General features: G+C 36.0%; 1 protein-coding gene and 1 long non-coding RNA gene across 2 annotated transcripts in view; one reads left to right on the top strand and one right to left on the bottom strand.

The window, feature by feature from the left end:
- Nucleotides 1-1477, bottom strand: part of LOC106668918 — an 18732-nt gene extending 17255 nt beyond the window's left edge. The window contains exon 1 of the mRNA XM_014398108.2: nt 1371-1477. The gene's annotated coding sequence lies outside the window, so the exon portion shown is untranslated. The remainder of the gene's footprint in view (nt 1-1370) is intronic.
- The window catches only part of LOC112126654, a 25535-nt gene extending 8255 nt beyond the window's left edge, over nt 1-17280 (top strand). Inside the window, exon 3 of the long non-coding RNA XR_002910117.1 lies at nt 16612-17280. This is a non-coding gene — a long non-coding RNA (uncharacterized LOC112126654). The remainder of the gene's footprint in view (nt 1-16611) is intronic.

The following is a 17280-nucleotide window of genomic DNA, read 5'->3' as shown; positions in this document are numbered from 1 at the left end:
GTAGAGTTTAAATTTCTACTTGCCAGCTGCCAGACGGCACGAGTGAGAGCAAGCGGCTGAGGTCATCCCTACTGACCACAAATGTAATTCCCACTTTCAACTTTCGACCCTTTTTAAATAACAAATGTGACAAACAAATACGTAGAACCGGGGTTTTAAAATTGTTAATAGCCAATTTATTTATACATTTTTTTAATGGTCAAAGTGTTTTCAAATGTATAATGTAATAGTGCAAAATCGATATTTTAAGAGGATCACAGAAGGTTTTTCTTACTTAGATGCAAATAAAAAATTAATCGCTATGATTGTTTGCAATATATGTACCGAGTTTATTTGAAGGTTGAAAACAGCCTTAAAAAAAGTTTTTCGCTTCAGTATATTAAGTCGAATATTATACTATTTATTCAATTCAAAATTTATTACATTTCAATTGCTGATAAGTAATTTATTTGAACAATTAAAATAATGTAATTTGCCGTTCGAACGGTTGTAAAAACCTATTCAATTTAACTGCTGCAATCTTCCTCGATTCCCAAAAACTAACAGAACGTCGACAGTTGCTAAATATTTTATCTGTCCACAAATCATTCGATAGAGAAAGTGGAAATATCATAGCAAATTTACCAACGGGTGCTATTTCCTTAGTTTATGAGTTAATATTAACTTTTAACTGTATGGAAGGATTGTGCAAACCAGCTGGGAGTGGTGTGCCAGCGTCGAGGAAATGCACCACTCCTTTCTGAGCCAACGGACTTCTTTAGCGCCCTGTTATATTATCAATTGTACAATTTTTACATTTTAGAAGCCAGGATTTGAAAAGGACCCCCGGCCGGCGTGGCGAAGAAACGAAGTCTCCGGAGACTTCAACGGGTGGATTGAAGCAAACACACAACTTTGTTGGTTCCTTCGGTAATACATATGTTTTAGTTCGTCATTTTAATCAAAGTAATTATTTTTAATTGATTTATTAGTTTTATTGTTATATGCAAAGTGTAGCTGAGATGAAAAATTAGTGTCATGAGTGGGGCTCGAACCCACAATTAAGCCACGATAGCTCAAGTGGTACTTATCCGGGGGTCGTGAGTTCGAGTCCCACTCGCGGCAATAATTTTCATCCGCCGATCTTAAAATAAATTCGACAATTCGCCTCACGTACAACGCACTTTTCAATGGATTAAAAAAAATAATAAACGAAATTTCGATTTGTGTTACAAAAAACGAACCATTTACAATTTAAATTCAATTTAACCTTCTCCATATGAGTGCAACGGAATGTGTCCAATCTTGAAAATGTCACATTTCTGTCTCACCCAGTGAGTAATACTAAACTAAAGTTATGATTTGAAATAGGTATAAAACGCGAGAATTACCTTGTTTTGTGGGAATCCCAGGTGATTTTGGAGGTGTTAGCACTGGTGTTATAGTGAGACTGAGCACGAGATTCTCTGGAGTGGTCCTGGACTCGCGAGTCTTGAGGGGATGGATGGAGTAGGGCTTACACTTGAAACAGGATCCCTCTCCACTCCAGGCGAGAAAGCGAAAACTCAAAGTTAATCTCAAGGACGTCGCCCATGACCCTACACAAAACCTTTCACATCACTCTTCCTCTCGTAAATTGATTTGCATTTTATTCAATTATTTTACCTACAATAAGAGTGTTTAGCGGTATCCGAAAGGGGATAATCGAAGTGGAAGGATGATTGGACTTGGATTACAAGACATCTTTTTTATCCATTTCCGCCTTCTTTGAAAACATATGGCATTTAAGGGACTTCTTATTTCTTAATATTACTTAAATTACTTAAATTGGGAGAGATAAAATCGAATTGTTATCGAAATTCTTTCTTTGAAGAACATATCGTTTGGAAAAAGAAGAAATAATAGTGTAAAAGGGGCCATATAGCATAGGAAAAAACACTAATGTGTGTATTGACCACTCATTCACTGATAACGACATTCTGTTCTATCGTTAATGTTTTAAACTATTTTAAACCGGTTATTTCATTTTGAAACGTTTCTCCAGTTTAAAATCCCTAAATCCAACTTGTCATCCCTGTTCTATTAAACTTGAACTGGAATTCAGAAAATTTATCTACCCATATCAATTTGTTTAGTTTAGCTAACCGATACCATTTTTTGGCAAGGAAGCTTCACACCCTCTCTTCAATGTACAAAAAATTCTAGTCCATATTTACTACGATGTTTATATAATCAAGTATCAAGTATATAATCAATTCTAAGTTGTTCATGCGCGTATTAGTTATGCAATGTTAGTAAGGGGTCACTCAGCTTCATCTAAATTGATTTTCTCCAGCCAAAGAAAGGCAGTAAGAATCATTTGTGGGTTAGGCTACGATCCCGATTGCAGAAATGCGTTTAAAAGATTAAAATCACTCACATTACCTTTTTCATATATTTTTGATTGTATTAACAAAGTGCCTAAAGTATGTATGAGCATAACTACAATTCTAGATAAGGATACTTAATAAACCTCTCTAGGAAGAGATCGAATAATCAGTCCTAATTACTGGGGGTTTAAATTTCACAATTCTTTGCCCATGGGTTCATCTTTGTTTTCTTAATACCAATTTTACATTTAAAAATGCCACTTAGTGCTGAGGATGTTGCGCGTGGTGTGGCTCTTATTCCATCAGGTAAGCGGCTGTTACCATCGGAGTTCCCTACGAAACACTGCGAGACGCGGTTAGACGTTGTCGAGAAACTGGGTCCTACCATAGAAGGCCCGGTTCTGGACGCCCAGGGTAACAGAACCACAGGATGACCGTTTTTTGAATTTGAGAATTTTGCGAAACCGGCACCTTTCTCTTGTTAAAGCGATTCATCAGCTCCAGAAAGTTCGAGGTTCCAAATTCCTGAACGCACTGCCCAAGAAGATTAAATCCATATGGATTGTTGGCGTATCACCCCGTAAAAGGACAAGAATGGAACAGAACAGACAGAATTACACGGCTCCCATTTGCTCGAGAACACAGCCATTGAAAGAGGGTGGAGAAGGCAAATAAAAGTTACGAAGCCTGTAATTTTTCCCTGAGCCAACCTTTTCAATGTAGCACAGTGATGGTGTGGGATTTCAATGGGGAGTCGCACAGCGTTGGCTGTTGTTCGTGGAGGGTCTTTGACGGCCACTCGCTATCAGGATGAAATATTGAAACATCACGCGTTGCCTATCCTCCATGAAATCAGCGACAATCCTATTCCTATTCGCATAGTACGAACGTACCTCCAACAGCTTAACATCAGGGTCACTTTCTGATACACTCCACGATCTTGAAAGGACTCTTCGTGAAGAATAGGCTAACCTCCAGCAAAGACATTTCCAGACTGGTAGAGGCGCCTTCGAGATGTAATTAAAGAAAGAGGAGGAAATACGCGATATTGAAATGTTAATTAAAAATTTAAAACAAAATTAGTACAAATTTTATTTGTCCGTCTTTTTTTAAGTTTTTTATTTTTCATTTTCCTTAGCAATTTACTTTTTTTTTTACTTTTTTAGACAAACACTCAATTATTAAACGTTAAAAAACGTGAAACTTTGATTAATATATAAAAATATGTACAAATCAAGTTATATTGCAAGTGGGTGGAATTTTTTGTCTGTCAGTGAATATCATTGGGTCCGTCGCTTGTCGCTGGGGCGTTAGTAACCAGTATGCATAAGAAAAAAAACCTACGGACTAACAAACTTGTTCAACAAATTCGGTCTGAAGACATCACTAAGGACCAACAGTATCACAGGTAAACTGCCAAAAAGCAACACAGATGCAACTGACCGGCTAGATAATAACGGTGTTTATAGCGTCACATGCGGAGATACATATATATTGGACAGACTGGAAGGAAATTAAGCGATCGATTCAAAGACAATGACGGATAATCAAATTTTACGAGACCACTTAATACTTCACAACCACTTACCAAAGAACCAAGAATCGCCATTCCAGCAAAAATCGGCTTATTGAGAGTAATATATTCATGATTTAAAAGTACTACACACAATTCTTCCGAGAAAATTGTTTTATCTTTAAAGGAAAGCTTCGATATCAATTTTTGTAATCTTCCTTCGTTGTTCACTAACTTCATTTGCATTTTTTCCTGACATTTTCCAAGGGTTTTCCAAAATTAATATAAATCATTAATTAAGGTTTTTAGTTGAGATAAAAAAGCTAATGGCACGAGCGGGATTCGACCCCNACGACATTTGAAAAATGGCAAAAAGGAGGGAAAATTCAAAAGGTGCGGTTGAGATGGGAAGTTGGTGTCCGAGTGGATCGAGGTCATGATAGCTCAAGTGGTAGAGCAGCGGCGTATCAAGCCGAAGATCGTGGGTTCGAATCCCGCTCGTGCCATTGACTCAACTAAGAAACCTTAATTAATTGTAATATATTAATTGGTCAAGCGGACCACGAAATTAGTGAATTTATTTTTATCTTTTAGCGTCGTTAACAGTTTTTTAAATCTCCCGTTTGAAGGGATTTCTCTTTCGGAGAGCAAAGGGAGTCTCTACGGTGATTATGTATTTTCTGTGGATTATTTGTACCTACTTCAAAAAAGTAACCGTATTCTCCGTCATTATCAATTTCACTTACATTTACACTTTTATCGACCCATTGAAGTTCGCCTGTAGGGAGTGGTTGCGCTTGAGCTCTGCATCCCAGGCTAATACTGGGTCCTTAAATAATATGCAGGATCCAATTTATAAATTTCCATACAAGCATCAAGATAATTTTCGAAAACGTCGGCTAAGATTAAAACGTCAGTTTTGAGGTAAAGATCGAAATATTCGCCCGATATATATTAAATGATAATAAATTTTGTCCAAACATTGCCCGTATAATCCTGATAGGAACCGGCACCCAAGTCAGCGAATTAAAAAAATTATGTTTTGCATGAAGATAGGAAAAAATTAATTTAGCAACATAATCTAAAAATTCGTAACAGAAAATTCCCTTTCTCCTAACTGATTTCAGTTCATCTTCGTTAAAAAACTTTTTAGTGTTGTAAAATTGATCTCGAGGAAAATTATCGGTTAAAGATTGTAAACTTTCCTGCATTAATCGATTGTGTCAATGAAATGAATTCAGATTCCATTTTTGTATTTTGAAAAAGTAATATAAATCTCTTCCTAGTTTGTAATTATATCAATTTTATTACCGTCCGTAGCTAATGCCAAAATGATGAAATGACCTTCGTATTTACAGATTGTGTAAAAATACGGGCTCAAATCCATGACTCCTTAATTTAAGATTACATGAGTTATGGGCTGCTCCTCTATATTTCCCATTGAGATGGTTATGATCGAGTACTTTCTTTTCAATATCAGTAAAGGCAGGCATGTTACACAAATAACATGTTGCACTACTATTAAACTCCTGCCTTTCAAAGGGTAATAGTTGTTTTAATGGTTCATTATGATTGTAAACATTTGCTAGCGCACCTGCAATTTTCGATACCATTTATACCAAATTTACCACATGCGGTTGGACCTCCACGTATCACAGGATTTGTCGGAATTTCATGTTTCGATATTAGGGATAATCTTCTAAAATTTTGATGTACATGCCAAAACTTGTAGGCTCGTGTTTCTGTACGCTTCGGGTGTAAGATTTTTCTGTCTGGCTCACATGAATGAATTTTCTTACGAACGCTTTCGAAATCGGCATATATTACAACAGGGACTCTCTGAGTGTAGTAAACATTTTCAAATTTAACCCGAGGTATTTGATTACCATTTATTTCTGGGAGGCCAACACGAACAGGTTTGATTTCTGTGCAATATGTAGATGAATATTTAATTTTGTACCACTATTCGAATGTCTTTTGCCAAAGTGGGTAAAACACCTCTTACAAATTAAAAACGAGTGCTCATGTTTGTTGATCTGCCGTCCGACAAGCCTCGGAAAATTTTTGATATAACAATAATGAAAAATTATTCAGATATCGTGAGATGCGGTCTGGTGTGAGGTAGGTTTCAGAAAGACATTTTCTTTATCGTGCCAACGTTTCGATCTTTATTGAGATCATCTTCAGGGCTCAAACTGTTTGTCTTCTGTGTAATTGTGCCATTCTTGCGTGTCGTGTTGAGAGTGCAAGAATGGCACAATTACACAGAAGACAAACACTTTGAGCCCTGAAGATGATCTCAATAAAGATCGAAACGTTGGCACGATAAAGAAAATGTCTTTCTGAAACCTACATCACACCAGACCGCATCTCACGATATATGAATATTTATCGATTAACGGTCACTAATCTCTACACACAATAATGAAAAATTGAATCTTTTTCCAATAACAAGTCCCGATGTTCTGGTATTTCACGACTTACAATTTTAAGTGGATAAACGTTATTATTTTCATCCAGTACGAAAACATTGATGGATAAATTGCTGACGGACTCGAAAATTTTAACATTTAGTGGTGTAGGAATGTTTACATAGGAAAAATTATATGCAATTTGGCCATTTGAATAGGATACCACTCGTTGTGATTTAGTATGAAAGAACTTAGGCATTATCGAATATTTAAAGCAAATGATGTTTCTACGTTTATGACTGATTTGGTTGCTCTAAAAGATTTTGGTAAATTTATATAACTAGATCCTCTGAGGGGGTGTACATTTAATCATTCGCATCAACAATACATCTATTCCAACTAATAGCCAACCTCTTAATGTGACACTCTGCAGCCTCGGTAGCAATTTTATTTACGAAATTAAGCAGGACATCCGAGAAATATGTTGATATCAAAACTATTTTGTTTTTGTTTTGTATGATCCGTCGGAAATATCTGGAGTTTGTGGATTAATATAACTAAATTCCAAAAGAAAGTTCAATTGTATTGCTTTAAATTCTCTCAAGACGGATCCAATTTTACTCATTATTGCCGGATAATTTGCTTCAAAATATAGGGCGATGTTTTTGATGTTTTAATTTTTGAAAAAATAAGTTTTTAATTTGTTATTAAATGCCCTTTCTATGTCAATGAAGCCGTTTACTGGATCCATCTCCATTCGGACCCTTTTTGTGACCTGCTGGTGTCTTTTGTTAATTTTTTTGTTTTAACACAACTTATCTCGTGTTCATGTGCATTTGTGTTTTCAAAGCTACTGCCGCATGTTACGCATATGCACCAGAAAGATTTGTCAAAATCAAGTGTCAAATATTTGAAAGGAATTACAAGGGTCAACTTGGATGAGGTTACTAAAATCTACTAACGCACAAACAAACTCACATTCACACACTACCTTGCGCCTAAGATGGCGCAAAGCGGAAATATGTATGAAAACTCAAAAACCAGCGAGTAGAGACAGACCCAGGAAGTGGCCCGGTGCCAGTCCAATGGTTCATGAACCATTTCTAGTTCTCCTTGACTATATTTCTTTAGTTATCTATAAAAAGTCACGTCTTTATTTTAAAAATATATATAACATTAGATTGCAATTTAAAAAAAAAAGTAATTTTACAGTAAATGCAGTGTAGAAACAGATCTACTTGAAAACCAGTTGTAAATTTATATACGTACAATATATACTATAATTCCTTTTGTAACGATGAACTAGATTATCGACCTGCTGGATACAGGAAGTCTTTTCAGAGGATCTTCGGAAGAGGTCAAAACAGAGAAAACTTCCTTACGGTTTTCGCCGAGCTTTCGACAGTTTTATACTGTCATCTTCAGGGTCTGTTTTATTATCATATAAACAAACAATTAAAACATGAAAAAACAAAAATTACAACAATAATTGGATATCTTACTTTAAAAGCTTAATAATGTTTAATTTCCTATTAAGGTTTTAAAGTGAGATATCCAATTATTGTTGTAATTTTTGTTTTTTCATGTTTTAATTGTTTGTTTATATGATAATAAAACAGGCCCTGAAGATGACAGTATAAAACTGTCGAAAGCTCGGCGAAAACCGTAAGGAAGTTTTCTCTGTTTTGACCTCTTCCGAAGATCCTCTGAAAAGACTTCTTATAATTCCTTTTGTACAAACGTAGAAAAATTAAGGCACATCATGTGCAAATCGTGATGGAAATAAGGGAGGTAACCGGGTGTAGATATCGTTTTTTAGGGACAGGCTGCACATTAACATACGACATCCTATTCACTTTGCGAAGGTCAAGTTTGACACTTGCACGCGATGTGTACCCTTTTTTTTGTTGTCTTCTTCTTGCACATTAATGAGAGTCGAATCTCCAAAATGAATAATTCAAATGTAAATAAATACAAGTGGTTCAGATACAAGCATAAATCCTTTCACGTCAAGTGATTATTCAAATGTATACAATTCACCCTTCGTTTCTGCTTTGTTTGAGCATTGTTGTTAATCGTTGTGAGGTGTGAGTCTATTTGTACCGTTTATTCTGTTTTTAATGCATATTAATGAAGCTTAAAAGGTCTAAAGAATTGGCAAGTTTTGTCAACAGAAATATTTTAAAAAACGAAAAGAAACATTAAATCAAGTATCCGGGTACGACGTCAACATACATAATATGTTCCCATTCAAGACAATATCTATTACAGTACAATAATAAATGTATGTATGCGCGCACACCCCATATTATAACGTTATGGGTACATCTGTTAACAATTTATGCTCATCTACAACCAGGCTGACAAAAAATCACATTGGTAAAATAATTTTGTTATAAGTGACAACAGAGTTCGAGAGAATGGAAATCATCGCCTTGGCATCTTTCCCACCGTTGAATCTACACTCAATGAAGACTAGAAACAAAGTTTCCAGGCGGGAACGAGACCATGAAATTGGATTAGCGTGGATATTAACCTTTTTCACCAGGTCTCAGTCCAAGGGACTTAATCACCTATCGCAACGATTGCCAATATTAAATCAATATATGTAGATAATTACGTCGCAACTGTTTTCCAGTTCATATTTAAATATTTGTTTATTTATTAAAAACAATATTTTGTGCATCGTTTGATGTAAAGGATTTACAATTTTGAGCACGGAAGTGCTAATTTTTTTAAATTATTGTTTTTAAATAAAAAGAATTTTCCTGTATCGTATGGAGTAAAGGAGTTGCAATTTTGAGCATCGCAAGTCCTCAAAAAATGTAAAAATTTTGACCCAAAATTTTAATTTCTTTTTAATTTTTTTTATTAAACTAGATAATTGGTGCATCTATTGTAAAGGTTTTGCAATTTTGAACACCTGAAGTCTGGTGTGACGTAGTGTTAGAAAAACATTTTCTGTATCGTACCACGTTTCGATCTTTATTGAGATCATCTTCAGGGCTCAAAATGTTTGTTTTCTGTGTAGATGTGTCATTATTGTGTTTTGTGAGGGCCACTCTCAACACGACAAATAATCATTAACTAACGGTCACTAAACACCACACATGTTAATTCTTTAATTAAAGTTTTTTTTTTTGTGTATCGTTTCGAATAAAGGATTTGTAATTTTCAGCACCGAAAGTGCTCGATTTAAAAATTAATAAATTACTTAATTTATAATAAATTAGTTATATATAATATAATAAATTACTTAATTAATTGTACATTTTGAGTTGCTAAGTGTTTTAAGTTAACAAGGACAAAATAACTAAAGGTTTTGTCTAGCTCTTTTTTGTTCACAGTTCATCCTGCTCTTCTCTCTCTTTCTCTCTCTCTCTCTCTCTCTCTCTTTTGATGGGAGTTCAAAAACCGCAAGTCTGTTCTTCAGCTATGTGAAGTAGAAACACATCGTCCATGCTCTACTCTCTGACTTCTGAAAATTGTTAGCGAATTCGTTTTCAGAATGGGAGGTTTACTTTCTAATTTCCATTGTTCATACAGTAGTCAGTTCATTTCTACTATTTTCAGTCTAGTGTGTGGATACCAGTTAGGTTTGTTCTCGAGATAAAATCTGAGGTTGACGACCTGCGGGAGTACGATAATAGTGATTTTGTTGAAGGTAACACTCGTATAATGGAAAGGCGGCGTAAAAGAGAGAGAGAGAGAGAGAGTTTGTTCACGTTCTTATTCGATTTTTTACTGATTTTCCGTCAGTTATCAGGAAAACTTGTTAACAAAAAAGAATTTAATGCCTTAAACAATAGCGCTTCAATGAGAACGGATCTTGCAATAGAAAACAAACAATTCCTTGTCTGTCGCGAATATGCACCAGTTACTTCAAAATCATTTATAAACTCCTTTCGTAGTCAAAACATGAATTCCAGCAAGGAGACGAATTTCTCGGCTCTCAAATTATAAAATTAATATACAATTTTGTATAAAATGGACGTGAGTATTAAAAATAATCTAAGCCCATTGTGTAGTCGTTAATTTTCCTTTTTAATATTTTCCCTTTGCCGGTGGCCGAGCTCGTTTCTAAGGACTCAGATAACATCGTTCACACGGAATTGGGCTGCATCGGAAGACTCGTCACTGACGTTGTGTGTCAAGGTATGCGCGTGAGTTGAAAATAACATTGGAATCGCACCTTCGGTTGGATCTCTCTTCTTAGCAATCGACGCAACGGCTCAGATTCTCACGTAACGTCAAGCAACGCAAGTAACATTGTCCACCTCTATTCAACGTCGGCGAAAGTATTTTTTAGCGCAAAAACAGTAATCGGTTCTCGTAAGAAAGTCAGTCGTAATAACTTTCGATCGGAAAAAATACTAATTACGCTGAGAGGGAGGAGGGTGATTGTTGAGGTAAGTAAGAAGTCAAGGGTAAAGAGGAAATTGTAAAACAAAATGAAAGGCATCTTAATTAGGATTTTGGATCAACTTAGGTTTTTGCAACAGAAAGTTCAGCCATTATACTGAAGGAATGTTACAACTTTAGTTAATATCGCTCTCTTTCTCATTCTCTCTCTCTCTCTCTCTCTCTCTCTCTCTCTCTCTCTCTCTCTCTCTTTCTCTCATTCACTCTAATAATATTAAAATCTGGAGGCCTAGCTGGTTATTCCAACACTTTATTTTTTTTCTTTTTCAAAACATACTTGTACCATTTTCGCTGTATGGACAGGAGGACAAATGTAATACAAATTATCCACTTGGTACTATCTTTGTGTACCTTGTTAATTGATTTTACTATTAATCCTAGATACTATATAGTGAGCAGAAGAATAGCGGGAAAAAATTGGTGATGGAGACCGGAAACCCTGCTATCGATGTATACCATGATGATGAGACCTATTCTCACATATGGCATCAAAGCCTAGGCCGATAAAGTAGAATAAATAACAAAACGAATCCCCCTTCACTACATGATAATGAGGACAGCTCAGAAAACTATTATTAATACTATCAAAGAGAAACCTCCAATAGGAATAAAACTAAAATTCAGAGATATAAACAGTCTAATGAAAGACCATGACCCCCAAGAGATGGCATGACAGGACGTTTGAGTTGAATCAAAATTTCCACATAAATTTAGGCACCAAAAAAATTGTAAAGAAAGAAAAACACCTCCTTTAAGAATGGCACCATCAACTAGTACCCAGGCGGATCTAGAATGCAAGAAGGTACGGGGACATAAGTTTCGCTCCTGGAACCAAATACTCAGAACCCATGAGATAACGCACTAGTATCTTCCAAGCAGAGATCCACGCATTCGAGAGATGTACCCAAATCAATCTGACTAAATGATATAAAAACAAGAATATTATAACTATCATGTCAGGTAGCCATGAATCAAAGCGCTAAGTTTAAACACCATTAGCTCAAAGATGGTGCTGAATTGCAAAACTAAGCAAATTAGGTATGCAAAACGAACTCAGCCTCTGCTGGGTTCCAGGACATGTGGGAGTACAAGACAACGAGAAAGCGGATACCCTTGCAAGAAGAGGGGTTGTAATACCGCTGATAAAATCCGAGCCCTTCTGTAGCATAGGAATACACGCAATCAATGAAAACCTCAGACAGAAGGATAAAAAGAAAATGGAGGAACAATTGAACTTGCTCATTGGACACAAACAATCCAAGCACTTTCTAACAAATTTTGGAAGGAAAGAAAAAACGGAATGTATCAAAGGAAGGAGGAAAAAACTGTGACTCCTAACAGGATTCTTAGCAGGACACTGTACACTGAATCTGAAGAAGATTGCTATAATCCAGCACGTGCAGATTCTGTAAGGAAGCAGAGTAAACACCCACACACCTAGTAACAAACCGTGGTGCTACACTTGCCTGCATGAGGAAGTGTTTTCGAGCGTAAAATGCGACCTTAGAAGAGACCGGGCTACTAATCAAGTTTCTTGATGAACTAGGACTCACCGGTGTGCGATAAGCACAGGACGTGGAATACAAGGGCGCAGTATAAAACACACCCCGCCTAATACATCCACATCTGCATCTATTGCATACTGCTCATTCTGTGAGAAAGATTTTTTTATTGCTACAGATGCCACTTCTTATATCCTCCACCTATTTGCCTTTTTGGAAATACCATTTGTTCTTTCAGTTGGTCGGTATTATGTTTGTTTACAAACAACAGGTGTGCTCGCTTTTTGTCCCACCTCAAAGTCAATATTTACTATTATTTCCAGGGATTAAAATTTTACAAATCTTAAATATCAAGATTTAATTAAAATTATACTGGAAACGTCATTTATGCTAACAAAAAAATTAATGAAGACTCACAATTTTAATGTGTAGACAAAATACTAGGGTGGGCTATATCTTGTCGGGCTTTATGTGTAAACAACCTAAAATTCTTATACATGTTAAATTGGGAAAAGGTTTTAAACTAAGTTAACAATTCATATTCATTCTCATGTTAAAGGTTGTTATGTTACAGTAAATTAAAGAATTGCAACATTAATCAAATATTCTGAGATTACTTCCATTACTCCTGTCCGCAACTTCTCAATCTGATAAATTTCCATGCCCCTGCTCACAGTTGTCGTCAGCAAGTTTTTATACCCAGTTTTATAGGACTAATTACGAAAAATTTGGTATAATGACTTACCTTCAAAAGGCCTTTAATGAAATCTGCGGCGTACTTAATTTAGATATATTTGGATCATTGGAGTGTGTATGTGGAAATGTGTAAATGCTTGTCGTCATAATTATAATTAGTTTATTAATTTTGTTAATATTTGAATTTTTTTAATTTTAAATATTGTAATATGACTGTACTGATTCGAGGGGGGGGTCATCCCCCTGTAAAGTATTAAAATAAATAAATTACCTTTGAGGGTTCTGGAGGTGCTGAACCTTTCGGAACATTTTCATCGATCAGACGCGTTCGTCTTGTTCGGTGGTGGGTTTTGCCTCACAAAAGAGCAGACCAACCAGTGAAAATGACGACCTGGCAAAACAACGAGGATGGGCTGACCGGGGAAGATCGAAAAAGACCAAACCACAGGTCCATCAGCTCGCAGACCTCAAAAAGAAATGCCGAAATATTTAAATAGGTTGCCATTCTATTTTTGAAAAATAATAAATGCTGGTTAACGACATTAAAAAATACTGACAATGTATTTCGAAGAGGCTGTTAAAAAAATTATCGTGTCCAATAAATAAAATTATGGAATTAAAACCTTTTATTTTCTTATTTTTCAAAATCCCTTAATTAAATTTTCCTTACGTAATAATTAATAATAATCTCTAATAAATTTTGATGCAATTCATAATAAAAATAAAATAAAAATGCTAGGGAAAATAAATACTCCAAAATTGGCAATATTATAGTTTTGAGCAGTTTATATGCGTAATGTATGTAATATTTAAATAGTCAAAAAAGAAAAAAAGTGATGATGATAATTAGTATCCCTGTAAGAGTTTAATCGCACGATTGTTTCACACGGAACAAAGAGATGCGTTTAATATGTCCAAAAAAACTACATAAACAGGACACTGAAGGACAATAAAAACATGGACGCACAATGAGAAAGCTAAACAATGAATACTTTTTAAAAAGTAAACTCACATTCTATCCTTGATTATTCTTCTTCTAATAAAACTTAATCACATTCGTAAAAATAATGTTTATTTAATACTTTTCTTAAATTTCTAACGCCAATGCTTGTCACGAAGTAACAATTACCGCTAATAACTATGCATGAAACTCAATTAAAGTCGTAGAATGTTGTCTGATTTCTTATATAAACCAAACTAAGGAAAATGAGCGTTGCGGAATGTTTCGCATTCACTCCATTCATTAACATTTCAAATAATTTCACTTTATAGCATAAACAGAACAGTAGATCTGCATTGGTGCGTAATAAACCGCGGTTAATCAGGCCATGGTTCGAGTGTGGCAGTCAAAATTTTCAATTATTTCACAATTCGAACCAGTTTAAATTTTTTATATCGGGCTGTGTGTTCTTCGTCTAGAAGAAATACATTAATTTATTTTAAATTATTTATTATCTACAATATGCCATTGGTTAATTTTAAGAGAAATATGGAAGAGGGGAACTTATTTAGTACATGGGCTATGTGGTTTGACGAGTTATGCCGATAAGTGAAAGTAGACCTGATCCTGGTCTCCCATTAGAAAGGGGCGATCCGAACCCCTTTCCTCGAATCCGTTCCTCCATGTCTTTGTAACCTGTATTTAACACGGGAAATTTTATCATTTTTTCCTAACTCAAATATGGATTTCATGAAAGTTTTCGTTAATAATTACCAATTAAAACCATTGTTTTTTAGAAAAAAGGAAGTCATGAACATTTCAACCAGGTAGCACTTTCGGTTTTTTTTTAAATTACGTAAGCAGAAAGAACTTAGTGCGTACATTTGTTTGCTTGATTTGACAGTCGTATTTCCATGTTAAATAGGGATTTTCAAGCGGATTCCGAGATAAAAAGGAGTCAAGGAGGTCCGGTCCGGCTCGAAGCATACCACTGTTTGGTAAATTTTTTGAAAGTGTGCACACAAAAAACAGGTACTTCCAATGAGGAGTTTGAGGATGAAAGTTAACTACCGCAAGGGTCATTCTCACCAATGTAAATTTTCAATCTTTCCTGCTATATTGGTTTTTGGACGAACCCCCGTCCAGCTAGCTATTAAATCTTACTTTCTGCGATGACCTGGTCTCGGGGAATGAATTTTTGACTCGAGCCAGTTGGGTACCAGTTTTACCGAACGAAGATTCCCGGCATTTAAGTAAATATTTAATACATAACTCAACCTCTGATACTGATTGAAATGGATTTCGATTTATATAATCTCAAATACGCACATATACATACAAACACGTGCATAGTTGAGCCTATTCGCTTCTCGTAGTACACCGCCAAGTCTGGGCTTTTGCTATTTAAGTCAACTGCTGGCAGACTCAAGAATCACCTACCCCGAGTATTGGCACTCCAGGAGACCTCAGTCTTATCCGTCCATTCACCGAAGTTAGGCTCCCGAGGGAAGGGTGCTGTCCACGGCTAGGTCAATTCAACACCCAACGCCTGCAATTCCAAATCCATTCGTACCCACGATCATTCTTAAATACTTTCATTCCTATTTATAGTCCATTCATTCAATTTCCTTTACACGTATTATATAACTAACCTAATTGGGGGTCGATGGGGGTTACTCGATATTCCGCCATCGACCCTCTCAACACAAGATACACAACTATTATTACTATATACAATATAACAACCCCGTTTCCTACAAGAATTGTAGCAGGGGAACCAGATACTCGCTGCTATGCTCAATCATAATTCCCAAATAGGGTAGCATTCCTGCGCGCTCTCTGTATGGAGCCAAGGCATTGCACCCTTCCATTAGGTGGGACATATCGAGGAACTATTTCTCTGTATGCCGGACTCATACGCGGGCTTTGGCCCCTGGTTGAAATGACTGCTACGAATTCTTTAAGTTTTAAATAGAACAGTGAATGTTGTTCCACCGGTTAATCAACTCAAAATTACTCGCTCTAGTTACAAGGATAATGCGGAAATTATAATCCTCTAATAAACCAATATCTTCTATTCAACTACATATTATCTTGGGAAAATGTAATTTTTGTATTTAATAAAATTAGGAATACAGTTTTAAGGCTGCGACATTTAGAGAAATTTTTAAAAGCAGATGAATTTTTGTCTTGAATTATATTAAAAATTATATTAAATGCACTTGTGTAGTTTATTCGTTCAGTCGGCTTAGTCTGCCTCTCTTTCTTTTGCCTTCCATTTTCCCTATCATCAGGTTCTTCTCCAGGTATCCTGACTTCTCATTATGTGGCTAAAGTACTTCAGTTTTGCTTTTACTAGAATATCCTCAAAGGGAGCGGTCTGGCTTTTTGCCTGTAGTAGGACTTGTTTGATCTTGTTGCAGACCAAGGCACTCTCGGAATTTTCCTCCAACACCACAGTTCAAAAGCATCTATCTTTCTTAGCTCAGCCTTCTTTATGGTCCAGCACTCGCAGCCATGGATTACTACTGGCAACATCATTGCTTTAACTGTGCTGACCTTTGTTGTCAGTATGATGTCTCTGCCCTTAACTGTTTTATCAAGAATTGCCATTACTTTCCTCCTAAGAAGTGGACGTCTTCTGGATGTAATCAACGTGTGCAATAATCTTCGCGCCTAGAAAAACAAAGACTGTCACTGCCTACACTTTTTCTCCCTTTATTTGCAAGTTATCAATTATGCTGATTGCCATAATCTTGTTGTTTTTTTTGTTTTTTAGGTTTAACTGCAACCCAGCTTTCCTCGCTCTTCTTTCACCCTCGTCATAAGGATATTCAACATCTCCTCGCATCAAAGTGAGATCGCAAGAAAGTGCAGATCAACATCTCTTCTGCATATTTGAGAATGTTAATGTTTCTTCCAGCGATTTAACAACAGTCTCGGATTCCCCAAGGACGTCGCATGATGCGACAGGTTGATTGAATAGGTAGGGTGAATGTATACAACTTTGCCCTACTCCTTTCCCAACGTTAAACCAGTCCGTTGTTCCGTGCTCTGTTCTTACCGTTGCTATTAAGTCGTTTCCAGATTCTTCAGGAGGCAAGCAAGATGTCTTGGTATCTGAACACCACCAAAAATCTGTCAGAATTTATTATGATCCGCATATTCAAAGGCTTTAGTCAATAAAACAGAAACAGATGTTTTTCAGAAACTCCCTGGCTTTCTTCATTACCCAGCGTATATTGGTTATTTAGTTTCTAGTTCATATGGCTTTTCTAAATCCAGCTTATACATCTGGACATTCCCGCTCCATGAATTGCTGGAATCTATCTATCTAATGTTGCAAGATCTTGAGCATTACCTTATTAGCATGTGAAATAAGTTCACTTTGAACATACTTTAGTGCTTCCCTTGTTTTGTATGGGGATACAAATTGATCTTTTCCCAA

This window comes from Cimex lectularius, unplaced genomic scaffold (genome assembly GCF_000648675.2).
Source record: "Cimex lectularius strain Harlan isolate CLEC.00 unplaced genomic scaffold, Clec_2.1 scaffold66, whole genome shotgun sequence".
Taxonomy (NCBI): Eukaryota; Metazoa; Arthropoda; class Insecta; order Hemiptera; family Cimicidae; genus Cimex; species Cimex lectularius.
The sequence above is the reverse complement of the archived record's forward strand: the minus strand, read 5'-3'. Positions and strand labels throughout refer to the sequence as shown.